We start from the raw sequence: 15,038 nt of genomic DNA on the forward strand, positions 1-15,038 counted from the left end.
ATCGATGCTACGTGTTCTTCTCCCACTTCCGTTTTTGCTTATGTTGATTCATCCTGAACATAGAAAACAGGAGATAATAAGACAAGTAAATGCACAAGAAAGGAAGCATGGATTGTTGGAATGAGGTAAATCACTAGAGTTGAGTGAGTGAATTAGTGTGACATTAATGAAAAATAAGTGTGTGGGTCCTAACTTGCATATGGTTTAGAACTCACACTCTAGTATTTAGAAACCATGTCACAATTATACAAAAGAAGACATATATTTTACTCATTCTAGTGTGCTTGAAATACTTCAAAAGACTTGTAGGTTAAGTCAACCACACAAGTAGTGAAGAGGCATGAAAGCATTCAAGCAATTAATCAAGCAATTGTGAAATTGGATAATGCATGGACATTGATTGATGTGTAGGTAGACTTAGTGAACAAAATGGTATATGAAACTCACACAACAATCAATGACACATATTGAAGTTGTTGCAACACCTAAGTGACATAGAGGTAAAACACATGGATGCTATGGAACTTAGGAAAAAGAAGATAGAAGTGGAAATCAATCACATAGTAAGCATGGCCCACAAAGCTTTACGAAGCTCAAAAATATGTCACTAGGTAAGCTTTGATCCAATTTCACAATTCCACAATCTCAATGCATAAAATAGGTGATGGTCAATTAGAACAAGCATCCTAAAAAAATGCATTGATAATATACAATTGCCTAACAATGGATGATGAATGCATGGTGACCAAAACATGCAATTCAAAGAGGTAAGATGCATGAAGGTAATGTAACAAGTACTTGGTATTCAAAAGTGTTAAACATGAAAAATTCCAAACCAAGTAACCAAATACAACCTCAACAAAGAAATCCAACAATGACAATTAACTACAATGATGTTAAGATAACATCCTATTAGTAATAAACAGCAGTAAATGGTAAACAAGATTTTTAATCCAACACTTATAATGAAAAATAGAAAATAAAATGAAAATGTACTAATTAAACAATTAACTAACTAACTAAAAGAAGTGGTTATGGATGGTGTTTGGTAGTGTTGGGTGATGATTGAAGGGTGGAAAGAGAAGAGAAGAAGGAAAGAAATGGAAAGGAGAGAAGAAAAATAGGTGGGTGAAACAGGGCAATCCACGTGTGCGCGTCATGTGCACGTAAGCGTGGATTGATGAAGTGGAAGCGATGCGTACGCGCGGCTGACGCGTACGTGTGCATGGCAAAGTAGAGACTCAACGCGGACGTGCAATGTACGCGTGCGCGTGCCCTGCGGCACAAAGTTGGCACACTTCTGGCATAACTCTCGGGTGAATGTATGGAAAGTGGAAAAATTCAATCCACGCGTACGCGTACATGACGCGTGCGCATGGATGGTCGAAATGGCTTGATTCACGCATACGCGTAAAGCACGCGTGCGCGTGGATGGTGCTCTTGTTTTTCAAAATTTTTCTATGTTTTTTTTTGCACCAAACCAAGCATTCCAAACCTCCAAACAACTACCAAAACATCATAAAACCTTATTTAACCTACTAGACTCCCAGATAAACTCAACTAGGCAATCAAAACATGAAATTAAACCTAAATTACTGATATTTACAAAGAGGAAAATGAAAGGATATTACCATGGTGGGGTGTCTCCCACCTAGCACTTTTGTTTATTGTCCTTAAGTTGGACTTGTGGGGAGCTCCTCATCAAGGTGGCTTGTGCTTGAATCCATCCTTGAACATCCACCAATGCTTGGATTTCCATTGTGCTTCATCATTCAAGGTTAATAACTCCAAGCTTTGATGGAGTTCTTCACAAACCATAGGCTCCCAAAGTTGATCTTCCTTGTGTGATCCGGGATCCCACACTTTGTTTTCACACTCATCCTTGAGTTGATCATGGTGATTTCCTCCGGGTGGCAAGAGAGATGAATTCTCATGGAAGCACCAAACTATTCTCCTAGACTCATTCAATTAAGCACTACACCAATCCATGCTCCTCAATTTTGAGCTTCCATCCATAATGAGACTAGACTTACAACGCCAACCACTAAACATCCTCCTCTTACGCTTAATTCCACAAAGCGGCCTAAGTTGGCCATCTGTCTCAAGCAAACTATATTCAAGTGGGATAATAAAGCTAAGAGTTAGAAGTTTTACCCACTCAAATGAAGGATTAGATGATAACCTAGGTGGAGGAGTTCCCAACGGTCTTGACAAAATACGCTCCACTCCCGAACATCTTTTTTGGAAGGCTTCCACCACTTGGCAAGATACTTCATGCTCTACCTCTTGCCAAGCTTCCTCAAGTTCACATTCTTCTTCACCAATGTCCTCTAGCTCTTCCCCATCACTCAAATCATACATAGGAGGTTGAGTGAAATCTACCTCATCATCAATTCCGAGCATAGTGGGGAAGGATACTTCAAGCTCAAAAGGATCATATGTTGGTATGGAATCATCATAAATAGGAAGGCCTATTACTTGGGACACTTCTTCTAATTCTTCAATCACATTGTGCCTTGGAGGTTGTGCACTCTCCTCCTCAACATCAACTTCGAACTCCATGGAAGAAGGCTCTTCAATTTGTGCTACCTCTATGTACTCAACATATCCTAAGGCTCCAACCACCACTTCCTCTTGTTCAATAATCTCTACCTTCTCCTCTTGTTGCATTTCTTGCTTTATTTCCTCTTCCTCACCTTGGAGTTCCAAATTCATTCCCTCACTAAGCTCCTTAGTTGCTTCTCTACATTTAACAATGGCTTAGGCGGGATGAGACTATGTTGCCAATGGCTTCTACCATGATAGCCATCTTAGCTCTCAACTCCTTAAACTTATTTTCATCCTCCTCGTGTCGCCTTAAGATATGAGATTCAAGATCTCTCAATTCTAGCATGAGGGCTTTGTCGGGAGGTGATGGTGGAAGAGAGGGTTCATTGTTTGAGGGAAGGTTATTGTAATTAGAAGGTGGTTCATATTGGTAAAATTCTTGAGGTGGTGTGTGTAGACTTTGTGGTTCTTGGGAGTATTGGTGTTGGAATGGTGGTAGTACTAGATATGGTTCATATGATGGTTGGTATGGTGTGTATGGGTTGGGATCATGTGGAGGTGAATGGTGGTATGAGGCTTGTGAGTATGGTGGAGGGCTATATTGAGGAGGGGGTTCATATGTATGTGGTGATTGTGGTTGACAATCATAATGAGGGTCATCACATATATTAGATTGGTATGCATTAGGATAAGGAGTATACCCATAAGAATCAGAAGAGTAGTCACGTTGGGATGGCGCTTGCACGGCTCGGGTGGCAATAAATGCCCTTTGGTCATCGCGTATCTCCGTGAGGATAGTAGTCATATCCCCAATCACTCTTGCCAAACTTTGATCTCCAATTCCTTGATGCATGTTATCATTGTAAATTCCATCTCCTACAACATAGTTTGAACCACACTTATAGCCAAAGGGGTGAGAATTCATGGTACAAGAGAAAATAAAAACAAAAGGCTAACAAGAAATAAAGAAAACTAAGTCCTACAACTAGCAAAAACCAACAAACAAACCAAAAATCAAACTATTCATAATATATACAATAGCCAATAACATAGCACCATTACAACTCCCCGGTAACGGCACCATTAATTTGATACAATTATTGTTGTTGGTCTAGATTTTCTTCTTAAAGAAAGGAATTACTTCGTTGTAAGCATAGCTCCAAACCAACAAACAACTCTCACATCAAGTTAAAATATGGTTTTGTCACATGTACAAACCCCAATGAAAATTAACCGAAGGATTTAGACTCCGGGTCATTTCACAAGGAATTGCAATGAAGTGGTTAATTATTGGCTATGAAGGTGCAAGGGGTTTGGTTTGGTAAAAGGGCAAGAAATAAATGACAAGAAAAGTAAATCAAGCAAGTATTTAAAGACGACAAGTAAATAAGAGAAAGCAAGTAATAAAGAGAGAGACATTCATGGCAAGGATTGAGAATATAGGCTTTCTATCCTAGTCATGCAATGACTAATTCATCTTATTTAGTTAACTCCAACAAACGGAAGAAGGTATCATGTCATCTTCACATAGGGAGAATGTCAAACAAGACTAATTAATCATGTTACAATAATAAACAAGAATTTATCTCATTACGTCATCCTCGAAGAAGGTATCATATTATCTTCACACTCAAAGAAAGTCTAACAAGACTAGCTAATCTCAATCCAAAGGTCCTAATCAACCCACTAAGTGAATTAGCAAGAGATTAGAGTTAATGGAAACAATATTAGCTAATAACTCTAGATCACCAACATGGGTTGGGTATTCATGACCCAATATTGCCTAATTACTCTTTCCAAGCCAAGAATGCTCAAGATCTACTCTAAGGTCCAACCAAGAATTTTGTCAAACACTTGGTGGGTGTACAAGGAAAGCATAATAAATGTGCCATAATAATTCTACCAACTACCAACAGTAAGGAAAGTAAATTCACAACTCAATTCATCAATAAAAAGAAACATCAACATCAAATTACATTAAATGTAAACCAAATCTAACATGAGTATTCATAAACATGAAAGAAGCATAAAAGTAAAATTAACACTACAAACCATGAGAATGAAATAGTAGAAGTAGGAAATCATAAAGGAAACAAGATGGAAACATGAAATTGGACTTAGATCTAGAAGAGATTAACCTAACCTAATTCTAGAGAGAAGATGGAGATTCTCTCTCTAGAAACTACTCTTCATGATATTAACACTTCGAACAAATACTCCCCCTTTGCCCAAGCTTGAATTCTACATGAAATAGCATTACAAATGAGTTGGATTGGGCCCAAAATGCTCTACAAATCACTGGTCACGAGTTGCTTTTAGTAAATCATGTGCACCAATCGGTGCGCATGTGTATAGTGCGTGTGCGCGTTCCTAGACTTCAGGAAACTATGACAAATTTTATATCATTTTGAAGCCTCGGATGTTAGCTTTCCAACTCAACTAAAACCGCGTCATTTGGACCTCTGTAGCTTAAGTTATGGTCGATTGAGTGCGAAGAGGTCAAGCTTGACAGCTTTGCGGTTCCTTCATTTCTTCATGAGTTCTCCCACTTTGCATGCTTCTCTCTTCACTTCTTCCATCAAATACTTGCCTTATGAACCTGAAATCACTCAACAAACATATCAAGACATCAAATGGAACTAAGGTTAGTTAAAATCACCAATTTAAGGGCCTAAAAAGCAAGTTTTCACATTTAAGCACAAATCAAGGGAGAATTGCAAAACCATGCTATTTCATTGAATAAATGTGGGAAAAGGTGATAAAATCTCCTAAAATAAGCACAAGATAAACCACGAAATCGGGATTTATCATTACGCGTGGGTGCCCAAAGAAGAAAAGTACGCGTGGGTGCCCAAAGAAGAAAAGTGACGCGCGAGCGTTGGTCACGCGTACGCGTGACAACTCGTGCGATTCCAGCACAGTGGCAGCCCAACTTTCTGTTCAATTTGCTCTTTATGCCGATTTTTTATCCCACGCATACGCGTCACTGACGCTTACTCGTGGATTGGCAAAAACGCAGGGGACGCGTACGCGTGAGGCATGCGTACGCGTGCGGTGGCTTGTGCACTACGCACCCCTCCCGCGCGTCTCCCTCGCAACTCTCTATTCGTTTTCTCTTTGTTGCGCAGTCACACACGACGCGTGCGCGTCGTAGACGCTTGCGCGTCGATTCCTTTTTTTAATGCAGAATGCAGGTGATGATGCAAAAATTATGAATGAACACCGATAAAAATAAAATAAAATAAAACTAAGAATAAAAAGGGATGACATACCATGGTGGGTTGTCTCCCACCTAGCACTTTTAGTTATTGTCCTTAAGTTGGACATTTGGTGAGCTCCTTGTCATGGTGGCTTGTGCTTGAACTCATCTTCAAATTGCCACCAACGCTTGAACTTCCAAGAAGCTCTATCAATACCAAGTAGATTCCCCAAGCTTTGATGGAGTTCTTTACAAGCTCTGAGCTCCCAAAATTGATCCTTATATATGCCGGGATCCCAAATCTTGTTTCTACACCCGTCTTCAAGTTGATCATCCTTGTTCCATCCGGGTGGTTTAGCCTTGAAATTCTCATTTAAGCACCCAAACATCCTCCTAGACCCAATCAATTGAGAATTATACCAACCCTTGCAATTAGGCCTTGAGCTTCCAACCATAACGAACCTAGGATGATGTTGCCAACCGCTAACCATCTCTCTCTTACTCTTAAAACCGCAGATAGCTCTAAGTTGTCCATCCGTTTCAAGCAAACCATATTCAAGTGGGAAGATAGAGTTTAAGAATAAGAATTTTACCCACTTGAATGTTGTGTTGGATGTTAATGGCTTGGGGGGAGGTATCTCTAGTGGCGGCCTTGCCAATGTATGCTTCAATCTCTTGGGCTCCTCTTTGATGATCTCACTATAAGAAAACACGTCTATTGCCACGCTTTTAAAGCGTGGCAAAAAGCTGAAAAAAGCGTGGCAATAGCTACTAGGTGGGAGATATGGCCACGCTTTTACAAATTGGCACTTTTAAAAACATGGTTGTAGGTGGGAGATATGGCCACGCTTTTAAAGCGTGGCGATAGGAGAGATATGGCCACGCTTTACAAGCGTGGCAGTAGACGAGATACGGCCACGCTTTAAAAGCGTGGCCATAGTAAGATATACAGCCACGCTTTAAAAGCATGGCGAAAGCCTTGTTAAATTAAAAAAAATTCTTTTCCTTGCTTGATCTTCATTGCTACACAATATAAATTTTCAATCCTTTTTTATTACCAAACCTACAAATATAGTATGCAATTTTTATTACAAGACATATCAAACAATAATTAGTGACATATATAATTTACTATAATTGTTTTATACATTAAAAAACTAATATTCAAATGCAAAATAAATCTCGAGTTCAAATTCCAAAACTAAAATTACACTAATAGAGATGCTCATCAGCCTAAATACTTAGTAAAAGATCAAAATCAACCTAAAACTGCTCCACTTTGTGCATTAAGCGTTCAAGTTATCCATTCCAATACTAGCCTGCAGCAAAATATCAAGAACAATAAAGCAACAGAAACTAAACTATGCTCACTGATTGGTAAATGCAAATCTAAAAGTACAATAACACAAAACTAAACTATGCTCAAAATACCAAACTAAAAGCAACAGACCTTCTGCAAATTTGATTTAACAAATGTTTCCCCCAGAGTTTTGTTCACTAATTCTGGAGGGAGATTAAGTTTCCGAACATCTTCAGGAGTCACCTTAAAACAGTAAACAAGAAGTGCTCAAAAGTCAAAACTGTTACTCCCCAAAAAAAAAAATCAATGAACCCTAATGAATAAAAATAAATACAACAGGGGATAAAAAAACACTAAGTTGCTCATGGTAGCAGCTAGAAACATGAAGAGTTAAGATTTACCAGGGTACAATAACATAAATTATAGGCCATCATAATAAATGGATGTAGTGATGCAAAATCTATTGTAGCAATTGGCTTTTCATAGAACCCAGCTCTTGCCTCCAATACCTGCAAGTTGCAAAAGTTAAAAGAATCATGATCTTGTGCTTCACAAGCAAAAGTTGGATAAATAAATATCCAAACGGAAAATAAGGAAAAGGCTGCCAAGAATATATACACTTAAAATCATGCTTTCATTTTTTTTCTTTTACTCTTTGTTTTTGTTATTTAAAGAGGGATAAGACAAGTGAAAAGTATTTTAAGAACTCTGATTTAATACAAGCAGAGGACTTCGTATAAATTCTACTAAACATTTTTAAACTGTAAAAAATATTATATCACATCTTTTCTGAGCGTAACAAATATGGTTACAAACAAAGAAATTTTCCAAAAAAGAAAAACAGAAAACAGTCTTTACAGAATGCAGCTACTAGAAGAGACTCGGTGATAACATTATTGAGCTATAAACAGCTTTCAAATCCACAAACATGTCAGCATTCAGCAACTCTGATGTTAGGTGGCACTGTGGCAGTAATGTCCTACTTTGCTACAACATTTATGTTTAGCATGTATCTATAAATCTATTTCATTCAATGCAGTCTTGGAAAACCCTTTGGGCATAGAAATCGTCAAATAATTTTGCTGGCAGGAAGCTTATTCAGTGTCTTAATTTCACATTGTATTAGGAGACATGACAAAAAGAAAACATGAAGTTATGCATATTTAAGGAAGATAGAGCCTGATATAATCATCAATTGAATAATTAAAATGAACTTACAGTGGCACCTTCATATGTTCCTTGTTCTGAACCAGCCTGTTTTAACTTAGGAAGAACCAGGTTCTTCTACTTTGCCTTCCTAAGGAGTTGAGAAAGTACCTGTAAGGAAAAGATGGAGCAAGCAAGAGAGCCCATTCATGGAGCTCAAGAGGCGCAGGAAGCTCATCACCATGAGATCCCGGAGATGCCTCATATGCATTTTCCTCCACAAAACTATTGGGAGAAAATCAACACCTCCCTAGGAGAATTAAGTTCCAACATGGGACAACTAAGGGTGGAACATCAAGAGCACTCCATCATGCTTCATGAAATAAGAGAAGATCAAAAAGCAATGAGGGAGGAGCAACAAAGACAAGGAAGAGACATAGAAGAGCTCAAGGACATCATTGGTTCCTCAAGAAGGAAACGCCACCATCACTAAGGTGGACTCATTCCTTGTTCTTACTTTCTCTGTTTTTCGTTTTCTCTATGTTAAGTGCTTATCTATGTTTGTGTCTTCATTACATGATCATTAGTATTTAGTAACTATGTCTTAAAGTTATGAATGTCCTATGAATCCATCACCTCTCTTAAATAAAAAAACTGTTTTAATTCAAAAGAACAAGAAGTACATGAGTTTCGAATTTATCCTTGAACTTAGTTTAGTTATATTGATGTGGTGACAATGCTTCTTGTTTTCTGAATGTATGCTTGAACAGTGCATATATCTTTTGAAGTTGTTATTTAAGAATGTTAAATATGTTGGCTCTTGAAAGAATGATGACAAGGAGACATGTTATTTGATAATCTGAAAAATCATAAAAATGATTCTTGAAGCAAGAAAAAGCAGCAAAGAACAAAGCTTGCAGAAAAAAAGAGAAAAAAAAATAGCAAAAAAAAATAGAAAGAAAAAAAAAAGCAAGCAGAAAAAGCCAAAAGCTCTTAAAACCAAGAGGCAAGAGCAAAAAGCCAATGACCCTTAAAACCAAAAGGCAAGGGTAATAAAAAGGATCCCAAGGCTTTGAGCATCAGTGGATAGGAGGGCCTAAAGGAATAAAATCCTGGCCTAAGCGGCTAAACCAAGCTGTCCCTAACCATGTGCTTGTGGCGTGAAGGTGTCAAGTGAAAACTTGAGACTGAGCGGTTAAAGTCAAGGTCCAAAGCAAAAAAAGAGTGTGCTTAAGAACCCTGGACACCTCTAATTGGGGACTTTAGCAAAGCTGAGTCACAATCTGAAAAGGTTCACCCAATTATGTGTTTGTGGCATTTATGTATCCAGTGGTAATACTGGAAAATAAAGTGCTTAGGGCCACGGCTAAGACTCATAAAATAGCTGTGTTCAAGAATCATCATACTAAACTAGGAGAGTCAATAACACTATCTAAACTCTGAGTTCCTATAGAAGCCAATCATTCTGAACTTCAATGGATAAAGTGAGATGCCAAAACTATTCAAGAGGCAAAAAGCTACAAGTCCCGCTCATCTGATTGGAGCTATGTTTCATTGATAGTTTGGAATTTATAGTATATTCTCTTCTTCTTATCCTATTTGATTTTCAGTTGCTTGGGGACAATTTATACGCTTTTTGGCATTGTTTTTAGTATGTTTTTAGTAGAATCTAGTTACTTTTAGGGATATTTTCATTAGTTTTTATGTTAAATTCACATTTCTGTACTTTACTATGAGTTTCTGTGTTTTTCTGTGATTTCAGGTATTTTCCGGCTGAAATTGAGGGACTTGAGCAAAAATCAGATTCAGAGGTTGAAGAAGGACTGCTGATGCTGTTGGATTCTGACCTCCCTGCACTCAAAGTGGATTTTCTGGAGCTACAGAACTCAAAATGGTGCGCTTCCAATTGCGTTGGAAAGTAGACATCCAGGGCTTTCCAGAAATGGATAATAGTCCATACTTTGGTCGAGTTTAGATGACGCAAACTGGCGTTCAACGCCAGCTCTCTGCCCAATTCTGGCGTCCAGCGCCAGAAACAAGTTGCAAAGTGGAGTTCAACGCCCAAACTGGCACAAAAGCTGGCGTTCAACTCCAAGAATAACCTCTCCACGTGTAGACTTCAAGCTCAGCCCAAGCACACACCAAGTGGGCCCCGGAAGTGGATTTATGCATCAATTACTTATTTCTGTAAACCCTAGTAACTAGTTTAGTATAAATAGGACTTTCTACTATTATATTAGACATCCTGAGTTTTATCTTTGGATCTTTGGATTATCTTTTGATCTATTGATCACGTTTGGGGGCTGGCCATTCGGCCATGCCTGGACCCTCATTACTTATGTATTTTCAACGGTAGAGTTTCTGCACTCCATAGATTAACGTGTGGAGCTCTGCTGTTCCTCAAAGATTAATGCAAAGTACTACTGTTTTCTATTTAATTCATCTTATTTCGCTTCTAAGATAGTCATTCGCACTTCAACCTGAATGTGATGAACGTGACAATCATCATCATTCCCTATGAACGCGTGCCTGACAACCATTTCCGTTCTACATTAGATTGAATGAGTATCTCTTAGATCTCTTAATAAGAATCTTCGTGGTATAAGCTAGATTGATGGCGGTATTCATGAGAGTCCGGAAAGTCTAAACCTTATCCGTGGTATTCCGAGTAGGACTCTGGGATTGAATGACTTTGACGAACTCCAAACTCGCGAGTGCTGGGCGTAGTGACAGACGCAAAAGGATAGTAAATTCTATTCCAGTATGATCGAGAACCTCCAAGATGATTAGCCATGCAGTGACAGCGCATCGGACTATTTTTACAGAGAGGAATAGGATGCAACCAACGACAAGGGTGATGCCTCCAGACGATTAGCCGTGCTGTGACAGAGCATTTGGACCATTTTCCCGAGAGGATTGAAAGTAGCCATTGGCACCGGTGAAACCCTTACACAAAGCCAGCCATAGAAAGGAGTATGACTGATTGGATGAAGACAGCAGGAAAGCAGAGGTTCAGAGGAATGAATGCATCTCCATACGCTTATCTGAAATTCTCACCAATGATTTACATAAGTATTTCTATCCTTATTTTAGTATTAATTTCGAAAACTCCATAACTATTTTATATCCGCCTGACTGAGATTTACAAGGTGACCATAGCTTGCTTCATACCAACAATCTCCGTGGGATCGACCCTTACTCACGTAAGGTTTATTACTTGGACGACCCAGTGCACTTGCTAGTTAGTTATGCGAAGTTGTGAAGATATATTTAGACCATGGTTCTGTGCATCCGTTTTTGGTGCCATCGCCAGGGAATCAATTTCAAACAATAATTCACAACCTGAGTAACAATTTCGCATACTAGCTATCTTCTTATATTTCCCAGCAAGAATTTCAATCCAATTACCACCAGCTATATTGCAATCAATCATGAAGCAAAGGGAAAAAAGTACATTGCTTTCATAAGTCATGAAGCTCTTCATGCCAAGACCATTAAGCTGAATACCTCTATCAAGAATACCTACCAAGAATTATAATTTTGGCAAGAGAATAATTAACTCGTGACCATTTGCTTTTGAGAAGGACAATTGTCAAAATGTAAATACCAAAACATTGATGTAAGGATTTGAGAAACCTAACAATTTAGCAAATTAAAACAACAGCAGCTTAATAATTTAGCAAATTATCAACTTAACAGGTTCAAAAACAGAAAATCACAACAAAAAAAAATAAAATAAAAATAACAGAAGAACAACAGAACAACAACACAAGAATAATTAGCAGATTAACAAGTTCACACTAACAATTAAAATTTACCAGAAGAACACTAATGCAAGTGGAATCATCATGCTAATATGTTTTCTACAAAGATGCTATTTGTGCAGCTAAAATTTCCTAATTACTAAGATCCAATTATTCTAATTTCACATGCAATCAACTTACTAAGTTTCTAAAAGCTAGAAATGATAAAACCAACCCGAAATATGGCTAAAGCATTTCATCAAACATGTTGAGTACGGTAAACTTGAAACGAAATAAGAGAATTCAAAGCTTAGTATCAGTGTGATAGAGAAGAGAACATAACTATTGTATACTTTAATTCAGTCTATGAAAAAAATCTAAACCACTGCCAAATCAAATAGTTACTTATTGTAATAGAAATAAGAAGTTGCAAAGTTTCAAGCAGAGTATTGGTGTTGTGTGAGTGTATTGTCTGGTGGTGGGTTTAGGGAACTCACGGCGGCGACAAACGAGAGCAGTTCGACGGCTAGGTGGAGCGCATGGGTTGGTCGTAGAGTTTGAAGGAGGGCAACGTGGCCTCCAGACGAACGTGAACGCGAATGGTGAACGGCGAGTAAACACGAATGGTGAACGCCGAGCAAACTTGAACGGCGAAGAACGCGAACGAAGACGACGGCTGAACGAAGACGCGAACGTTAACGGCAACCAACGGCGGCGGAAGCGCGACTGAGCAGACAACGACGACGGACGCCGAGCTCGAGGAAGCTGCTGCGATCGGTGATAGCGAACGGGGGTTGAAGACTTGGAGCACGAGGGAAGCTAAATAGACGGACGGACGGCAGCAGTATGCCACTCCTTGCGGCGGCGGTGGTGTAGGCTTACAGTGTTAGGGTTTTTTGGCTGAGTTTCTGTGAATGAAAGAAACGGAGGGAGAAAGGGAGAAAAAAACGAAGGAGCTTCAGAACCAAGAGTGAAAGTAAGTAAATTTGGCAAAAATGACGAAGTTTCTTTTAAACCGGTCGGTTCTCTGTCCGATTCAACCGTTCCTATAGCTCTCTACGGCTACGCTTTTGAAGCGTGGCAGAAAAAAATCTTTTGGCCACGCTTTTAAAGTGTGCCAAAAGAGTACCAAGATATGGCCACATTTTGTAAGCGTGGCCGTAATGAAACCCTGTCGCCACGCTTTTAAAACGTCTTTGTTTCTCTCTATGGCCACGCTTTTGAAGCGTGGCAGAAAAAAACGTGGCCGTTTCTCTAATCAATTGCCACCCTTACAAAAGCATGGCTGTTGATCCTTTTCGCCACGCTTTTGAAGCGTGGAAAAAAAAAAGTGGCCAAATCTCTAATCTACCGCCCCCCTCATAAAAGCGTGTCCATTGACCACTTTTGGCCACGCTTTTGAAGCGTGGCAAGAAAAAAGCGTGGCCACAGGCCTTTTTTCTTGTAGTGTCTCCACCTCTTGACAAGCTTCTGCAACATTGACCTCTTCTTTAAGTCCAATGGGGGAGGATTCAATTGTTGATAAAAACTCATCAATTATTGAATCCATCTCATGATCAACCTCCTCCAAGTCTTCAACCATGACATGCCTTAGAGGTTGTACACCCTCCTCAACATCAAATTCAAACGTCTAGGAAGGAGGCTCTATGACTTGAGTTTCCCATGGAGGTTCCGCATCTCCTAAGTCCTCAACCACTTCCTCTTCTTCAATAATTTCGGCGTTCTCCACTTGCTCTAGTACAAAATCTAGCTCCTCCTTGATAACTTCCACCTCTTGACAACTTTCTTCAATTCCTCCTAATTCTTCAACTACTCCTTCATCTTCAAGGGTCTCTCCTACCTCCACTTTTTGGGCCTCCTCTTGCTTCTCTTGAAGTATATATACGTGAACCCGATCCATTACATCCCTAAGACAATCCCTTCTCTCTTGTTCCATGTCAATAGCGTAATTTGGATCTTGTTGCTTTTGGATTGATGGACATGGGTGAAAAGGAAGTACACTAGAGCTTGAGGGTTAAGTATTGGGAGTAAAGGATGGATCTACACGAGATATAAGATCTTGGAGAGTAGAGGTAAGACCGGTGAAAGCAGAGGTAAGTGTGGTTTGAAGCTCCTGTTGCCCTTAGCGAATAACACTAAAGGTATCATCTATGGGAGCTTGGGGTGGATAGGAGGGTTCATTTGTTAGGAGAAAAGGCTCATAATACGGAGGTGGTTCTTCTTGATAAGGGTATGGAGATGGTGTATATTGAGGTGGTGGTTCTTGGTATGGTTCATATGGTTCGTATGGTGGTTGGTGTGGTGGATAAGGGTTAGGGTCATATGGAGGTGACTGGTGGAAAGGGGCTTGTGAATATGGTGGTTCAAAGATATGTTGAGGAGGGACTTCATAGGCATATGGTGGGGCTGGGGCTTGTTGGTAACTACAAGAGGGTCCACCATATCCATTGGATTGATATGCACCTTGGAATGGTTCTTGCTCATAGTAAGTGGGTGGAGGTTGTTGCCAAGAGGGTTGATCAAATCCTTGTGGCTCCTCCCATCTTCGATTGTCCCATTTTTAATGCAAGCTTTCATTGTAATCTCCTCTTTCTACAACATGATTGTAACGAAACTCATAGCCAAAGGGGTGAGAATTCATAGTATCAAGAGAAAATAAAAATAAAAACTAACAAGGAATAATGAAACTAAACTCCTAAAACTAGAAACAACTAACAATGAAACAAAAAAGCAAATTTATTCACAATATTCGCAATAACCAATAATAAGGCACACGTTTGTAATTCCCCGGCAACGACACCATTTTAACGAGTGAATTTTTTGTGGTTTAGAATTTCACAAATAAATTCTCGTTGCAAGTATAGTTTCTAAACCAACAAGCAATCATTTCATACAAAAATTTGATTGTCACAAGTAACAAATCCCTAAAAATAATAACCGAAGTATTCAAACCTCGGGTCATCTCTCAAGGAATTGCAGGGAAGTGTTTTTACTATTGGTTGTGGAAAAGTATCTTTTTTTGGGTTTTTTGAAATAAGGAACAAGGAAAGTAAATGACAAGAAATTAAATTAATAACTAAGAAAACTCTTGGCAAGATATGAG

Source organism: Arachis ipaensis, chromosome B6, assembly GCF_059453495.1.
Source record: "Arachis ipaensis isolate K30076 ecotype BB chromosome B6, ASM5945349v1, whole genome shotgun sequence".
NCBI lineage: Eukaryota > Viridiplantae > Streptophyta > Magnoliopsida > Fabales > Fabaceae > Arachis > Arachis ipaensis.